Here is a 17,258-nt window from a genome sequence, read left to right on the forward strand (position 1 = left end):
GTCCGAATGTGTCAGAATGAGTATGTCGTTACTTATCTGGAATGTATCGGAAGAAAATCCGTAACACGACTTTGTAAATTGAGATCCGGAACAAATTGGATTAGTCCGGAATGGGCATTCTGGAATGTCTTTGATGGGACGGGCCAGGTACACAATCCAAAACAGACTTCAGAATATTCCAGAAACAGTGGTTATTTTTGCAAAATCGAATTTATAATGGTTATTTTTTAAAATAAACACAAAAAATGGTTAGATTATTAAAATTTTCAGTATTAAATCATTTAAGTCATGTTTTGTATGTTTGTGTTTTTAAAAATTAGTAGCCGTTAAAAATTAAAAAATATATAAAAAATTAATAGTTAAAAAATTAAACAAAATTAAAAAAAAATGATTTGGCATGCTAATACACACCATCACTCTTTAATATGATGTTGCCCTTCGTTGATATGTAAAAAGATAATGTGTCACCATAATATGCATATCATCATTCCCTCTGGTCTTAGTTTTTTTTACTACAATAACTTGAAGTCTATAAAATTAAATATAGCATATTTAGAGATTTATTTAAGAATTGAAAAAACTTTTTCCCTATTTTTATTTGATTCATTTTTCTTTAATTGGTATTGTTATAGGAATCATAACACTGTTCGACTGTTCGAAACTGGAATGAGTGGTTGAAAAATCCTCTCATGATTTAATTGTTTTTCTTTTGCTAGTTTTTCATTAGCTTTTAATACATATAGTAGTTCAAAAAAAATGTTAATATTACATATTACAATAATAAAGTTTCATCCATTAAATAAAAATAAAAAGTAAACTTGTTACTCTTTAAACTTTCCAATTAAACTCTATGTTATAAATGCTTTTAGTACGAAACTAATATCCATTGAAAGTTAATCATGATAACTAATTTATAGGAGGTAAATTTGAATTTAAAAAGTTAAATATTATTTTGTTTATCTCATTTCTTAATTTTGACATTTATCTTAATCTAATGGGTAAAAAAAGTAAAAAAATTAATAGAAATAAAAGATAGAAAGACATTTGACTTCTCTCGAAACTATTTGAGTTCTCTTGAATTAAATACCAGGAGTACACTATGACAGTACTCTATTTTTGTGCCCACGGGAAAATTTATTGCAATTATTCAAAAATATATTTCTTTCAAATCCGACTGGGTCCAAGAATTTATGCGTGCAATTTATTCAACAATATATGCGTTTCAGGCAGGGTCCCATGCATTTGTGGGTGTTATTAAACCGTACAAACAATAAAAAGTTAATTTGATAGGAAAGAAAACTTATTTATGTAATGTACAAATTGTTATATGCCAAAAATATGTGCAATATGTCTCTAAAATGTTGATATTTTAACATAATAATATTCTTTTTAATGTGGCTCTCCTTAGGACAAATCAATAATTATTATTTCTTCTAAGAAATATTATATTATTTATAATTAATAATTTTTTAATAATTTATATAACTTTTTTTAGACGACAGATTAATAATTTATAAAGAATCAAGATATCATATTACCCAACAAAAAATCAAAATATCATATTTACCCTTTATAAACTTTAAAATATCATATTTATCTTTCATAAATTTTAAAATATCATATATTGCCTGAATTTTATTTTAAATATATTTTTTTAATTTTTATTATTTTTAAATATATATATTTATTGATTTACTATTATACCCTCTTCATAAATTTTCAAATCAACTTCAAACACTCATATAAAATAAAGTTAATTGAAGTGATTTTTGGAACAATAATGACGGTTATTCTTTTTTTGAAATCTTTGTATATAATATTAACGGGTTTTTTAGGGTTTTGAATGTGAGGGAGACAATTGTAAAGTGGGTTTAGAATTGAATTCGTTATTGAATCAAATAATACTTTAACAAGTAATCGATTTTTAGAATTGATTTGATAAAGATTGGACTCACTCGACATTTAGTTCATTACTTGTAAGTAGAATTTAATGATGCCAAAATTCAAACCAAGTGAGTTACATACATAACTTTCATTACTCATAATATTTTGAGATGTTTCACGGATAGATTGAGCACTTTTGGTTTCGTTCCAAAAATATCTCAATCGGTTCTTTTAGAAGAGATTTTGAAATTCAATCAATCAATGTTTGTTCGGGAATTTATGAAGAGTATAATAATAGTCTATTACTTAAACAAAATATCTAAATTCATTATAAAATGTTAATTTTTTTTATTGACAAATATGATATTTTGAAGATATGAAGGATAAATATGATATTTATATTTTTGGTTAGATAAATATGATATTTTAATGTTTAACAAGAGCATATACGAAATTCTCCTTAATTTATGTAACTACTTATATTTTGAATAAAAATAAGTATTACACATTTACTTTAAATAGTTTAGTTATTATAAAGTAGGTCGAATATATCATATTTACTATTTTATTAGTTTTCAGTGTTGTAAAATTCGCGGAGTTGACCGATTAATCGACCGAGTACTTTCTGCTCGACCCCTTACTGATGCGAGTTATAGAATCCGAGTACTCCTCGACCGGCCCTTACTGAAGCGAGCAGTGTTGTAAAACTCGATCAACTCGGTGATTAATATGTATAATATACTTAATGATTTATTATTTAACCATACACATGGGATTATATATATATATATATATATATATATATATATATATATATATATATATATATATATATATATTCAGTAATTATTCACGAAGTGAGACCATTGTATGTTTTTCAGTTTTTGTATATTCACATGTTTCTAATTTTATTATATATTTCAATCAAATTATGATTTTAACTTGTGATTTTGGCATATATAATTTCCCTAAAAATATTTCTACATGAATTACCGAATCCGAATACTCCCCGAATATTCCGGAGTACTCGCTACTCGACAGTCAGTCGAACATGTACTGAATAGCGAAGTCTACAGCCTTGTCAGTTTGTCTGTCACACTTTTTTATTATTATAACGTAGAAATTAATTTAATATTATAAACAAGATAATTTAAATAATACTAGCATATGAACGTGTTTACATAATAATAAATTAACATATAAAAAAATTAATTAATTAAATACAATATTAGAATAAAAAAAAAAATATTTAATGTTATTAACGGTTGCAAGCAATATAGAAAGGACTACACCAACATGGCTTACAAATTATACACTTTGGATGTTCAAGAGTCTAACATCCTCATATGGGTATTATAAAAATCATACATTTAAAATCAATTTTAGTTTTAAAAATAAAAGATAAAGTTTAAAGCTTTTAAAAAATCTTGCAGAATAGCAAATGGTCTTAAAAGTTATCAAAACATTTGTTATTTTAGAAATACGAGGTAACAATAGTAATCAAAACATATTCCAAACTCCCCACAAGTCATGTCTACTAAAAGTCTGGATCCTCAAATTTCTTCAAAGATTTCAATCTTAAGAAACGTCAAAATAAGTTACGAGTTTTTTTAGTAGGTTCCCTCATATTGATTCATTTAGAGTAAGGAACGTCAATCCAAGTTACTCGAATCAAACATCCCAAAAACAGTTCAAAAACACATAGAATAGTAGGTTTAATAATTCAATCGAAAAAAGTGTAACGTTCTGAAAATTACAAACAAAAATTTCATTTTAAAATATATAAGCCAATTAAAACCTTATACTTAAAATCATTAAGTGACTTCTATTTGTTGAAAACCATAATGTTAACAAAGTTGAATTACAAAAACAACAGGAACTAATATCTTCGATGCGTGTGTACAGTCTTGTCGAACTCTTCTCACGAACAACCTGCAAAACATTTTATCCACACCTGTAAGCATAAAGCTTAGTGAGTTCTCAAGTATACCACATATTCCACCATACATACAATGCATACAAGTAAAGTCCTCGGCTCTAGCGTCGATCTGCCAACACTCCTAACCACATGCATATAACATACATAACAATCATACGTGTCACCTACTGGCACTCTACGATCAGGTCTTGGTCGTCATAAAATCATGGCATCTCGCCAGAATAATATCTATACCAGGCCAATGCTAATACTGACAACCGCCTCATGAATACATAGTCAGATATAGTCGGGAGCCAGATAGATAGTCAACAGATGGTCCCACCCGAAAGCAATAAATTAAACAAGAACCATGCAATAAGGCTTTAGACCAAGAGTTATCAAGCTATCTAACTTGGACTACATACGACCCCTAGGTTATCCACTCAACAACCATCCGAAATTATCAATTACCCTAACCATTCATAACTATACAAGTGATGTGATCCAACAACAGTATTTCATATAGGTGTTGTGATCCAACCATAGTCTTTCATACAGGTGTTGTGATCCTACCACACTCTTTCATACATGTGTTTTGATCCAACCATAGTCTTTCATGCAAAGTCACAAAGACAATCTAGCATAATATGACACCAAGTGTCCTACACTACACATACATATCAAGAATTTATCCTAGACACCTATCATGCTCGTGCTCTAACAGTACCGCTTTCTTATCAGACAAAGAATATACAATGGCATACGTGGTATAGTGAGAAGAATCACCTGAATCACGAACCGGAGAAGCACAACAAAACTCTCACTCCTTACACTAATCAATTATGTGAACTGACTATCACCAATTAAAGACCAATCCTTAATCGACAACCCAAATCCTTCAAGTATGACCTAGGATCAAACTGGTCAAAATTCAACAGTCAACGATCAACCATGTCAACAATGACCATGTTGTGGTGAGCTCTTAGCCATGATGTGGTCAAGTCAGGACAAAACAATCACGATGCAGAGCACCACCATGTTGTGGGTCTTCCTTTGACACGTCGTGGTTTCTGGTAGATTGCTCTTTTCTTCATTAAGAGCATAATCCTTACAAATCAAAGCCTATAACTTCAGATTTGGTCCTTCTCATTGACTTAATGGATAAAGTTTCCAACTTTACCCATTAAGGCATCACCACAAAGCAAGATCTACAACCCTTACTTCAGTAAGAGTATCCTAAACAGCACATATATAATATAAAGTGAATTACTAAAATGACCAAAATACCCTTATTGTAAAAAAATCCCAAACTGTCAGATTATTCATTATTAGTCTAATTCGGAATAATGTAAATAAAATAAGGTCAAGCGGATGTGCCAAATCCTGTGAAATGGAAACTATTGCTCCATCACAGTAGCCATTACACGTTGGTGACATGTCACGTTGTAACACCCCGATTTACCGAGTATCAATTTATGGTTATAAATTCTCATGATTTCGAGGTCTACTCGACGAGTTGGTTGCCTGACTCGCCGAGTAGCAGCGGGTTGGCTACGTGTTTAAGTGACCTACTCGCCAAGTCCAAGAAGGGACTCGACGAGTAGGAGCTGGTGGAGGAAAAACCCTAATTTTGGGGTTTTGCACCCTATTTAAAGGATCATTGGCCTCCCCAGCCTCCCCTTTACAGCCTCTTGACGATTCAAAACCCTAGATCGTGTGTGTGTACTTCATTGGTGTGTTGGAAGAAGGATCTTGGTGAGGAAAACTTGGGGAAAACAAGTGGATTGAAGCAAGGAACTCGTGGGAATCAAGATCTACTTCAGTTGGCATCTTTTGGAAGGTATTAAGCTATTATCTCAACCCCATTTCATTCTAGATCTCTTTTGGGTGGATTTAGGGCTTTTCTAGCATAACAAGAAGCCATTCTTGAGTATAAGCCAGGATCTGAAGTTGTAACTTTAGATCTGGACTCTCCTTGGCCTCTAAGTCCATAAAGTAGCCAGCTTTGACAAGTATGAACCTCCCCTCAAGTGTTAGACTTCTTTGCAAGCTTAGTTTTGTCATTTTAAGGCTTTAGAACTTTGCATGCACGTAAAGTTTGCAACTTTACGTGATAAGCATACCTTGGGAAGTTGGATCTGCAATATGGAGCCTTTGCATGACTTAAAAAGCATCTGTATGGAAGAAGGTCTGAAGGGACTCGGCGAGTCCGTTGAAGATGGTCTTGAACTCGACGGGTTGGATGAACAACTAGGCGAGTCCGATGAAGATTGCCTTGGGCTCGGCGAGTGGCATGGGGACTCGACGAGTTGGCAAGTTATGCAAGGAACTCGTCCAGTAGCTGAGGGTACTCGACGAGTTGAGGTCAACATGGACTGTTGACCTTGACAGTTGACTTTGACTTTGACCAGTTTGTCTCCTGAGGGTATTTTGGTAATTCGGGAATTTATGGATTTGGTCCTATGGTGATTATAGGTGGTGGAGTTCGGGGCTGTGACTCGGAGTTTGATCTTATCTCTACGGTTCGGCATTCCGAGGTGAGTTATCCTCACTATATCAACAGGGTCTACGGCACCAAGGCCGACCCTTTATCAGATTTGTATCCGGGTAATTGCATGAAATGTTTACTGATCTGTTAGGTCTGCGTCCTGGTAGTTAGGACGGTATTATGTTTAGTGACCTGGTTTAGGTCGGTATCCTGGTATATAGGATGGTTGATATGTTAGATTTCATCCTGGCTTTAGGATGGTTGCTATGTTAGATTACATCCTGGTTTAGGATGGTTACTATGCTAGTAATCTGTTTGATTGATATCCTGGTTGTAGGATGGTTTCTATGTTAGAGATCGGTTAGATCTGTATGACTATCTGTTATTGCATGCTAACATATGATATTTATGTGCACATGCTTATTGGTTTGGAGAAAGGGTTGAGGCAAGTCCTGCTGTGTGCAGTAGGCCAAGACACCCTGGGCAAATCTAGTCAGGCCGAAGGCCCAGCGAGCGGTCCGGATAGGTTGAAGGCCCCGAGAGGGCGGTCCAGACGTGCCGAGGCTCGGAGAGTGTGCCAGATAGACTGAAGGCCCGGTGCGGGCGGTCCAGTCAGACTGTAGACTCAGAGAGTGGACCAGGTGGACTGAAGGCCCGGTGCGGGCGGACCAGTCGTACTGTAGACTCGAGATGCATGGTTGTTCTGTAATTGTTGATATGATATGATTATGGTTATATGAGGTTGGTATTTTGAGGGTAACTCACTAAGCTTTCGGGCTTACAGTTTCAGTTTATTGTTTCAGGTTCAGCGGATGGCCGCGGGTAGGCGAAGGCATGACCGTACACTTCCTCGATTGATGATTATGATTTCTGGGAACTCTGATGTATAAACTATTTTGAAAACAAATTGTAATAAATGAATGGTTGCAAATGATTTTAAAAGTTTTAAACTGACTCAAATTTTATGGGTGTTTCAAGTTGGTATCAAAGCCTTGGTTTGAGTGAATTGGAGGAACACTCGTGTGAATCCAGTCTCAAACTAAGGAAAAAGATTTTCGAAATGATTTTTTAAATGGTTTTCAAAATAAGTAAAAGAGGATGTGAAGTGTACGATCAGTCGGAGCCAGTAAGTTGACCCCAAAATACCATGCAGTTATTGATTATGTGATATGTTAGAACAACATGCTAGTGATAAGATAGGGATCCTCATGAACCGTATGAGATAATTGTCTGATCTTTGATGCCTTATCTTATGTAGAGTACCTCATTGATTGTTGTGTGACTCTTTCGCGTGTGAACTAACTATTAGGTGAATACCCCAAGTCACATGCTACATGGGTTAAATGGTCTTAGGGTAAGGGATTTGGTCCTGCTGCACAGCTCTTGTCTGAGTCCAACCGTTGTGGGATTAAATCTTTTTGTCTAAGATTGTTTAAGCCATGCTGTATGTGATTGTATTCATGCAATAGTTAACCGGCACCAATGGAGGGTCGTGTGACAGCTTCTTAGATGGGTGGGTTGTGAGAGGTCGGGAGGCCAGTTATGAGATGTTTAGCATTTCCTCTATGAGTGAGGATTGAGCGCTCGCTATGTTTATGTATATTGTTAGGGTGTTGTGGTGATACTTGAGACAAATATGGGTAGGTGTGGAAGGTAGTATGGGCCCATACTATTGAAAGCACAGGACCCATACGCGTAGCAAGGAAGTCACAACCCCTAGGGTTTGGTTGGGAGTTGGTTCCCTGTTCTTATATGGGTTATCGAAGATCTTTCTGGTGTATTATCAGAATGGTGATTACGAGACGTCTTGAGACCGGATCCGGGTCAGGATCGGGAGCTGGCAGCCTGGATAGGCCAGCATTGGCAGAGGATCGTGTCAGGGAGATCACCCGGGAGGAGGTGATCGAGATTGTTTGGGAACTGTTGCCGGAGATGTTTGGGTCTATCAAGACCGCCATGAATGATTATTTCGACGAGCGCTATGCAGCCATTGCTGAGACGGCTGTCGCAACAGCTTTAGCAGCTGTAACGACGGCAGGGGGAAGAGCTGGTCGAGCTTTATAGTATCGGGACTTGTTACTGGGACATATTCTAATGAGAAGAGGGCTGCAGTTACTTGGGATCAGGGAGATGTTCAGTACTCGATGCTTTCCGCGGGGTGAGTGGGAGAGGTTGATATAGGAGTTCTGGATTTGAGGCTTCGGGGTTTTGCTCGAGGCCAGGATGCGAGTCACAGGGACTCAGGAAGGGAGTAATGATTCTGATCAGTTTGAGTTTTGCAGCTGGAAATAGAATGGTAGAGTTATTGATCAGAATTTTATCATCTATGGCAAGGGATGTTCCCTTTCAGATTTTCGAAGGAGTGAGCAGGTTTGTGACCCCAGGATCAGGCTGCACTCCAGCTCGGGTCAGTTGGGTGCAGGGATTGGCGATATTATTTCAGTGCCAGTGAGCGCAGGTGGGTGAGTCAGGGTGCGAACCATGAATGAAATGATTTCTAGAGCTCGAGAGCGGGAAACTTGTTTGGAGCACCTTTGGAAAAAGGGGTATTATGTGGGAGGTTTGCGGATAGGGTTCCACAGGATGGTTATTCATCATTTTCAAGATTCAGAGGTTTTAGCAACCGTTTGTGATTGACGGACGAAAGCACCAGGGGAAGTGGCCCGTCGCCAAAGTATTAGTTGGAGCATTGTCTTCTGGTCTTCAGGACGTGAGTGTGGGGTCATTCAAGCATTAGTGACTGTCGGGTTCTCTGGGATTCTGGAAGTGTTCTTTTGGTTCTTAGAAGTGTGTGATCAATTGGGATTGGCTAGTATGGAGCGCTAGTTAGGAAGATTTGGTTGTCATCGGATCGATCGTTTGGAAGTGGGAAGGATTGGGAATCCTCTAATTTTCATGTATTGTGGAGGCTTAGCCGAATCTAAGTAGGGGAGAGTTACTTCGAGATGTAGAAGCGGGAAGGGTTTTGAAACGGGGATGAGTTTCACAACCCGACAGGGAGAAGGGAGGCCCCAGTGGCTGCTTGGTTTGAGGGTTGTGTTGGTTGGGGGTCGGTAAAACTCCCCAGCATAAGAAATACGTCTTCTTGGTGCTTGATAGCAGAAGTTGGGAACCAGGTTGGGGATTCTAGTCATGAATTGAGCTCAGTTCAGGTGTTCAATCGAGTGCGTGCTCGACTTTGAGGGTTTTTCTTTGGATTGGTAGATTGAGGGTTTTGTTAGCTGTCAGGGTTCGACAGTGCTTTCAGCACAGGTGTACGGGTTATTTAGCATATGTGGTAGACACGCGGGTCAGGGAACAGACCACAGATTTCTGAGAGGGTAGATGATCGACATGAGGCCTAGGGTTAGGTCGGGGTTGGAGTCCACGGAATGGATCAGGAGTTCGGAACCCCAAGTGGGTGAAAACAGTCTGCATGGGAGAGATCACCGGGAGGGGTGGTCCTAGGAGGTGCTCAACAGTTTAGAGCGGTCTGGATAGACTGAAGACCGGTGGGGCGTACCAGTCAGGCCGAAGGCTCGAAGAACGGTCCAGACATGCTGAAGGCCCAGAGTGGCGGTCCAGACATGCTGAAGGTTCTGAGAGTGGTCCAGATAGACTAAAGGCCTGGTGAGGCGGTCCAGTCATGCTGAAGACTCTGTATGTGTTTGTAGATCCAAGTGCGGGTATTGAGTATGCTGCTATGCTTCAACAATCAGCAGGTATGTCCCCAGGTATTAAACATGTTGTTGGAGTGGGCTGAGGATTCCGATGTATTTTGGGTTTGATCGGAAGTTGTTATTAGAGATCGGATGGAGTACAGAGGATCTTGGTGATCTCGTTAGTTCGAAGTGCCTCAAAGGATTAATCTTCTTGGATCGGTTAATACTCCAGTTGGGGACTGGGAAGTAGATCCGATTGGGTATTTGTCAGCCTTAGGAAGGCTTGGGATTAGAATATCCTGTCATTCAGGTTCTAGGAACCGGGTGAGATCTTTCTCATGATCGTCTATGGCATTTGGATAGGGTTGAGGCGGTCCTACTTTATGCGGTAGGCCAAGATACCCGGTGCGGGCCGACTGAAAGTCGTAGGCACGGAGGCTCAAAGGGAGCGGTAGGGTTGAGGCGGTAGGGCAACAAACCCTGAGAACTTCAAATCGATAATTGAATTGATTAGACATGCTGGTATTCCAACCCGAAGGGGGTGATATGGGTTAGATATGAGCGCCGTTCTGGTTGGCCGTTAGTGGTAGGTATGTTGATGATAGTTTAAGTTATTGTGATGTGTCTTAGGTTGGTTCCATCTATGAAAGAGACATTGTGTGTGAAGTAAGGAGAAGATTGGTCACTGAAGACTAGGTAGGATGTGAGGTTGACGTGGGTCGTGTAACGTTCATTATGATGGTAGAAGTTGATGGTAGGGAGTGGAAGCAAGTCCAGTCAGTCGGTTTCTTTTCGGGAAACGCGTGGGACTGCTGTTTGTGTGCGTATTTTGGTTTAGCCATCGGTGAGGTGTCCGATGTTTCGGATAGTGGGAAGACAAGTTGGGACCAGAGGGGTTTTGACTTCGTCTGGGAAAACACCATATGGTAGCAAGAAGAGTTGAATTCGGTGTGAGACTTGGGATTCGTGTGTAGGATGCGGGGGTATTCCATCCTAGGGATGACTGGACCCGTCGAAGGCATGCGTGGTATTCCAGCCCGAGGCTGATTGGGCCAGGCATGAGTGTTCGTGTTTCAGTGGATTGATTTTGTATGATGTTGTGGGACAATGTCCTGTCGGCACAAAGGGTTCGCCTCAGAAAGAGGGAAAGTTGGGTTTCCGATATGTTGGATCATCAGGATTTTGTCAATTGGAAAAGTGGCTTGTAGGATGGACCTTTTTAAAAGGTTTGGTTGGCTTTCACATCACCTTTCATAGTTCGCAGTTGCGAAAGTGTATCATGAATCAGGAGGCGATAGTGTCGTTGGATGACATTCAGGTCGGCGAGCGCCTGGATTCTGTTGAGAGGCCTGTGGCCATACCGAAAAGAAAGGTGAAGGTTCTGTGGAACAAGGAAGTACCTTTGGTATAGGTACAGTGGGAGCACCATAAAGGGTCCGCGTGGACGTTGGAGACGGAGGCAGAGATGGGAGAGCACTATTCGAGGATGTCATCGCAGCAGACTTCGAGGACGAAGTCTAGTTCAAGTGGGGGAGAATTGTAACACCCCGATTTACCGAGTATCAATTTATGGTTATAAATTCTCATGATTTCGAGGTCTACTCGACGAGTTGGTTGCCTGACTCGCCGAGTAGCAGCGGGTTGGCTACGTGTTTAAGTGACCTACTCGCCGAGTCCAAGAAGGGACTCGACGAGTAGGAGCTGGTGGAGGAAAAACCCTAATTCCGGGGTTTTACACCCTATTTAAAGGATCATTGGCCTCCCTAGCCTCCCCTTTACAGCCTCTTGACGATTCAAAACCCTAGATCGTGTGTGTGTACTTCATTGATGTGTTGGAAGAAGGATCTTGGTGAGGAAAACTTGGGGAAAACAAGTGGATTGAAGCAAGGAACTCGTGGGAATCAAGATCTACTTCAGTTGGCATCTTTTGGAAGGTATTAAGCTGTTATCTCAACCCCATTTCATTCTAGATCTCTTTTGGGTGGATTTAGGGCTTTTCTAGCATAACAAGAAGCCATTCTTGAGTATAAGCCAGGATCTGAAGTTGTAACTTCAGATCTGGACTCTCCTTGGCCTCTAAGTCCATAAAGTAGCCAGCTTTGACAAGTATGAACCTCCCCTCAAGTGTTAGACTTCTTTGCAAGCTTAGTTTTGTCATTTTAAGGCTTTAGAGCTTTGCATGCACGTAAAGTTTGCAACTTTACGTGATAAGCATACCTTGGGAAGTTGGATCTGCAATATGGAGCCTTTGCATGACTTAAAAAGCATCTGTATGGAAGAAGGTCTGAAGGGACTTGGCGAGTGGCATGGTCGACTCGGCGAGTCCGTTGAAGATGGTCTTGAACTCGACGGGTTGGATAAACAACTCGGCGAGTCCGATGAAGATTGCCTTGGGCTCGACGAGTGGCATGGTGACTCGACGAGTTGGCAAGTTATGCAAGGAACTCGGCGAGTAGCTGAGGGTACTCGACGAGTTGAGGTCAACATGGACTGTTGACCTTGACAGTTGACTTTGACTTTGACCAGATTGTCTCCTGAGGGTATTGTGGTAATTCGGGAATTTATGGATTTGGTCCTATGGTGATTATAGGTGGTGGAGTTCGGGGCTGTGACTCGGGGGTTTGATCTTATCTCTACGGTTCGGCATTTCGAGGTGAGTTATCCTCACTATATCAACAGGGTCTACGGCACCAAGGCCGGCCCTTTATCAGATTTGTATCCGGGTAATTGCATGAAATGTTTACTGATCTGTTAGGTCTGCGTCCTGGTAGTTAGGATGGTATTATGTTTAGTGACCTAGTTTAGGTCGGTATCATGGTATATAGGATGGTTGCTATGTTAGATTTCATCCTGGCTTTAGGATGGTTGCTATGTTAGATTACATCCTGGTTTAGGATGGTTACTATGCTAGTAATCTGTTTGATTGATATCCTGGTTGTAGGATGGTTTCTATGTTAGAGATCGGTTAGATCTGTATGACTATCTGTTATTGCATGCTAGCGTATGATATTTATGTGCACATGCTTATTGGTTTGGAGAAAGGGTTGAGGCAGGTCCTGCTGTGTGCAGTAGGCCAAGACACCCTGGGCGGACCGGGTAGACTGCAGGCCCGGGTCGGGCAAATCTAGTCAGGCCGAAGGCCCAGCGAGCGGTCCGGATAGGCTGAAGGCCCCGAGAGGGCGGTCCAGACGTGCCGAGGCTCGGAGAGTGGGCCAGATAGACTGAAGGCCCGGTGCGGGCGGTCCAATCAGACTGTAGACTCAGAGAGTGGACCAGGTGGACTGAAGGCCCGGTGCGGGCGGACCAGTCATACTGTAGACTCGAGATGCATGGTTGTTCTGTAATTGTTGATATGATATGATTATGGTTATATGAGGTTGGTATTTTGGGGGTAACTCACTAAGCTTTCGGGCTTACAGTTTCAGTTTATTGTTGCAGGGTCAGCGGATGGCCGCGGGTAGGCGAAGGCGTGACCGTACACTTCCTCGATTGATGATTATGATTTCTGGGAACTCTTATGTATAAACTATTTTGAAAACAAATTGTAATAAATGAATGGTTTCAAATGATTTTAAAGGTTTTAAATAGACTCGAATTTTATGGGTGTTTCACACGTTCTCTTTACACGTCACATTTTGCTAAGGTACGCATCACATGTGTTTAGGAGACTTCCTGTTTTGGACATCATACTTACATTATACGCCACATTCTACTAGGGAACGCATATCGTTCTGTAAAGAAGAATACCAACTCAGTTTTCACTCCCATTTAGCCATTTTAAATTCACTTAAATAAATGGCTTTCCAAAGTACTTATTTATATAACCACTATGGGCCTCCAAACACCATTAATAGACATTCAGTCACACATGAATACATTGACTTAAACCATTAAGTTCTTCACAACAAATCATGATATATATTAATCATCAAACTTCTTCTAATGGACTTAAGTGCTTAATTGGCCAATAACACACTAGAGTTACTTGAAATGATTCCAACCATTTCAAACTATCAATTCATCATAAATGATGTAATTCAATAATTTCTCAATCTATTTAACTTGTTAAACTCAATTACATAATGAGATCACAATTTTGTTTCCTAATGTAACATCCATAAAATTTTGAAAATTTTAACTTTTATATAAGTCCAAAAACCATCATTGTGTACATATTGTTTTCAAAATAAGTTCGACATCAGAGAAATCCCAGAAATCATGAAACGAAATATGAGGAGGTGCACGATCACGCCTTAGCCTTCCCGCGATCCTCTGCGGTACCTGAAACATAATCCAAAACTGTAATCCCGAAGCTTGGTGAGTGTTCCTCACTGTACTTGTTGGGTCGAAGGCACCAAGGCCGACCCTTTTGGATTGTTATCCTAATTATTGCATGATTAAGTATTGTAGTGATCTGTTAGATCTGTATCCTGATAATAGGATGATGTTATGCTTAGTGATATGTAAGATCTGTCTGTTTGTCTGATTGACTGGTTGTATGTTTAATTGTTATGTATATGTCGACATGTTATGTGTGGTTGGGTTGAGGCGGGCCTGCTTTGTGCTGAAGGCCAACAGACCCAGGGCGTCCCGGATAGACTGAAGGCTAGCGGGGCGTACCAGTTAGGCCGAAGGCCCGAAGAACGTTCCAGATAGGCTGAAGGCCCGAGGTGGCGTACCAGTCATGCTGTAGGTTCTGTGAGCGTACCAGATAGATTGTAGGCCGGTAGGGCGTTCCAATTAGACTGAAGGCTCTGAATGCATGTTGTTTGTGATATTATTCTGGTTTTTGTATTGTGATTGGTATTTTGGGGGAAACTCACTAAGCTTCGGGCTTACAGTTTTGAATTATGTTTCAGGTACCTCAGAGGATCGCAGGAAGGCAAAGGCGTGATCGTGCACCTCCTCATATTTTTTTTCATGATTTCTGGGATTTCTCTGATGTCAAACTTATTTTGAAAACAATATGTACATGGTGAAGTCGTTTCTTAGGTTTTCCATTTCGAGCTGCATCTCCATAGCTAACAGCTCGTTATCAGTAGGTATGTCTAAGTTCGACGCGTGGAATCCTCCGTACGAAAAGCTACCTGCTGAAGCCCTGATCTTTGGTAGGGATGGAATTTATAAAGGGGGAAGGAAGACAAAGGGTATAGAACTGATGCTCTGTAAGGGTAACAAACTGAGGATGTTTAACCTAAAAGGGGAATACGAGTTTATATAAGGGGACCACAAGCCAGGTAAGAACCCTTGCTCCCCAAGGGTTGTACTGTTCATGACACGTAATCCTCCAATTGGACTGTGGTATCCTACATGTAAGTCCACATCACCGCTAACCTAATGTAAAGGGTTAAAGGATATGGTCATACGTGACTTTATTACCATTTTGTAACAAAAAAAATTGAGTGACCTTTTAAACCAAAAATGACAAGTTTAATGGGTAATATGACATTTTCCCCAAAACTATTAATGATCATAGAATCCTCTAGGGAACAACTTGAACATTATGATTATCATTGGGATCTAAGTTTGTAGTGGGTTATCACTCAAACACCAACTTTATCAAATGGATGATAAATTTGGGTTTAAACCCACATCAACTACATTAGATATGTTCAAAAACAAAACCCTAGTCCACAAATGGTCAAGAAATCGAAATTTACTTCGAATTTATGCTTCAAATCCGAAGTTAGGGTAAGTGGATGAATAAATCATATCATAAACCCTATATTGCTTTCACTCTTTGCACTATATATTCACCACTTGATTGATTCCAACTCTAGATGGTGGTTCTTCATGAAATCTACATCTCCCAAACCCTTTAGCTCTCTCCCAAACATTTTGGCTGAAAATAAGGATAAGGATCCATCTAATAAGTTTATTTTTAATTTCTACCTGCCCATCCACATATTTTGACAATATCGGTCCTAAACTCCAATTAATGGAACTTAACTTTGAGATTTAACCCTTTTTAGTACCTCTCCATCTCATTTATGAATTTAATGACCCAATCTCATTTAAGTGAGTAACTCATTGGTCAACAACACTTTTGTCGTTTTTTACATATTTAGTCCCTAACTTCCAAATGTTGCAATTTCAACATTTGTTCATTTAATACTTTTATATTAATTAAATATGATAAAAAGTTTCTAAGTAATTTATTAATTAATTACCTAATTAATCAAATGAAAAATTTTAGCCCTAAATTTGAGATGTTACAAAGAGCCAACATACATCTCAAGTCAACGGACACATAGACTCCATCCATTCTTCAATATTCACTTAATGGTTTTGATAAATGAAGTGACACCTTGAGAGAGTCATATCTTAATTCATTATTTAACAAACATAAATATGGCTTGCAACATTATTAAGTTTCATCTCCATAATATTGATCGGGCTTCATATTAGTCTAAATGCATAATTATTCATGTAATGTGACTGATTATTAACATTTAGAATAGTGTATAACCATTCAAGGATTTAAACATTCAAATATAGAACAAAATTTCACATGATAAAAAAAATCATACACTTAGTGTATTAATCCATACCATAAAAACAAAAAGTGTTAGTGTTCCAATATCCTAATAATAAATGGAAAATACCAGATATAGACATTATTTGGGGTTGAATTCCAAAATATAGACACAAAAAATTGAATTTCCAGGTATAGACATGGATTCCACGGAGGTAGCTCCGCGGAATGGCAAAATGGTAAATAAATGAGGAAATTAAAAAATAAAAATAAAAAAATAAATAAAAAAAACTCAACATCCATTCCGCGGAGCTACAGTGGATTCCGCGGAGATAGCTCCGAGGAATGGATCTTCAGGAAAAAAAAAATCTCCTCCAATAATTTTTTTATGTAAAGATCTCCAATTAAAAGACCAATTTGTTTCAACCTCACATTCATTCCAAATATTGTCAAGAAAAATTCATATTATCATTAATCTTTTCTTGAAAATAATTAGTTGGGGAATGAATATAAACCCCGAAGAATCGATTTGAAAAAAAAATCTGAAGATCCATTCCTCGGAGCTACCTCCGCGGAATCCACTGTAGCTCCGCGTAATTGATCTTGAGTTTTTTTTTTTTTAATTCCCTCATTTATTTACGATTTTGTCATGCCGCGGAGCTACCTCCGCGGAATTCATGTCTATACCCGGAAATTCAATTTTTTGTGTCTATATTTTGGAATTCAACCCCAAATAATGTCTATACCGGTATTTTCCCAATAATAAATAATTAAAAATAAAACAATACTACTAGCACAACAACCATCTAGGGCCTCTAATCCAATATCATGCTTGTAGGGGTGTAAGTGAGC

This window comes from Lactuca virosa, chromosome 5 (genome assembly GCF_052849685.1).
Source record: "Lactuca virosa cultivar CGN04683 chromosome 5, Lactuca_virosa_CGN04683_v6, whole genome shotgun sequence".
NCBI lineage: Eukaryota > Viridiplantae > Streptophyta > Magnoliopsida > Asterales > Asteraceae > Lactuca > Lactuca virosa.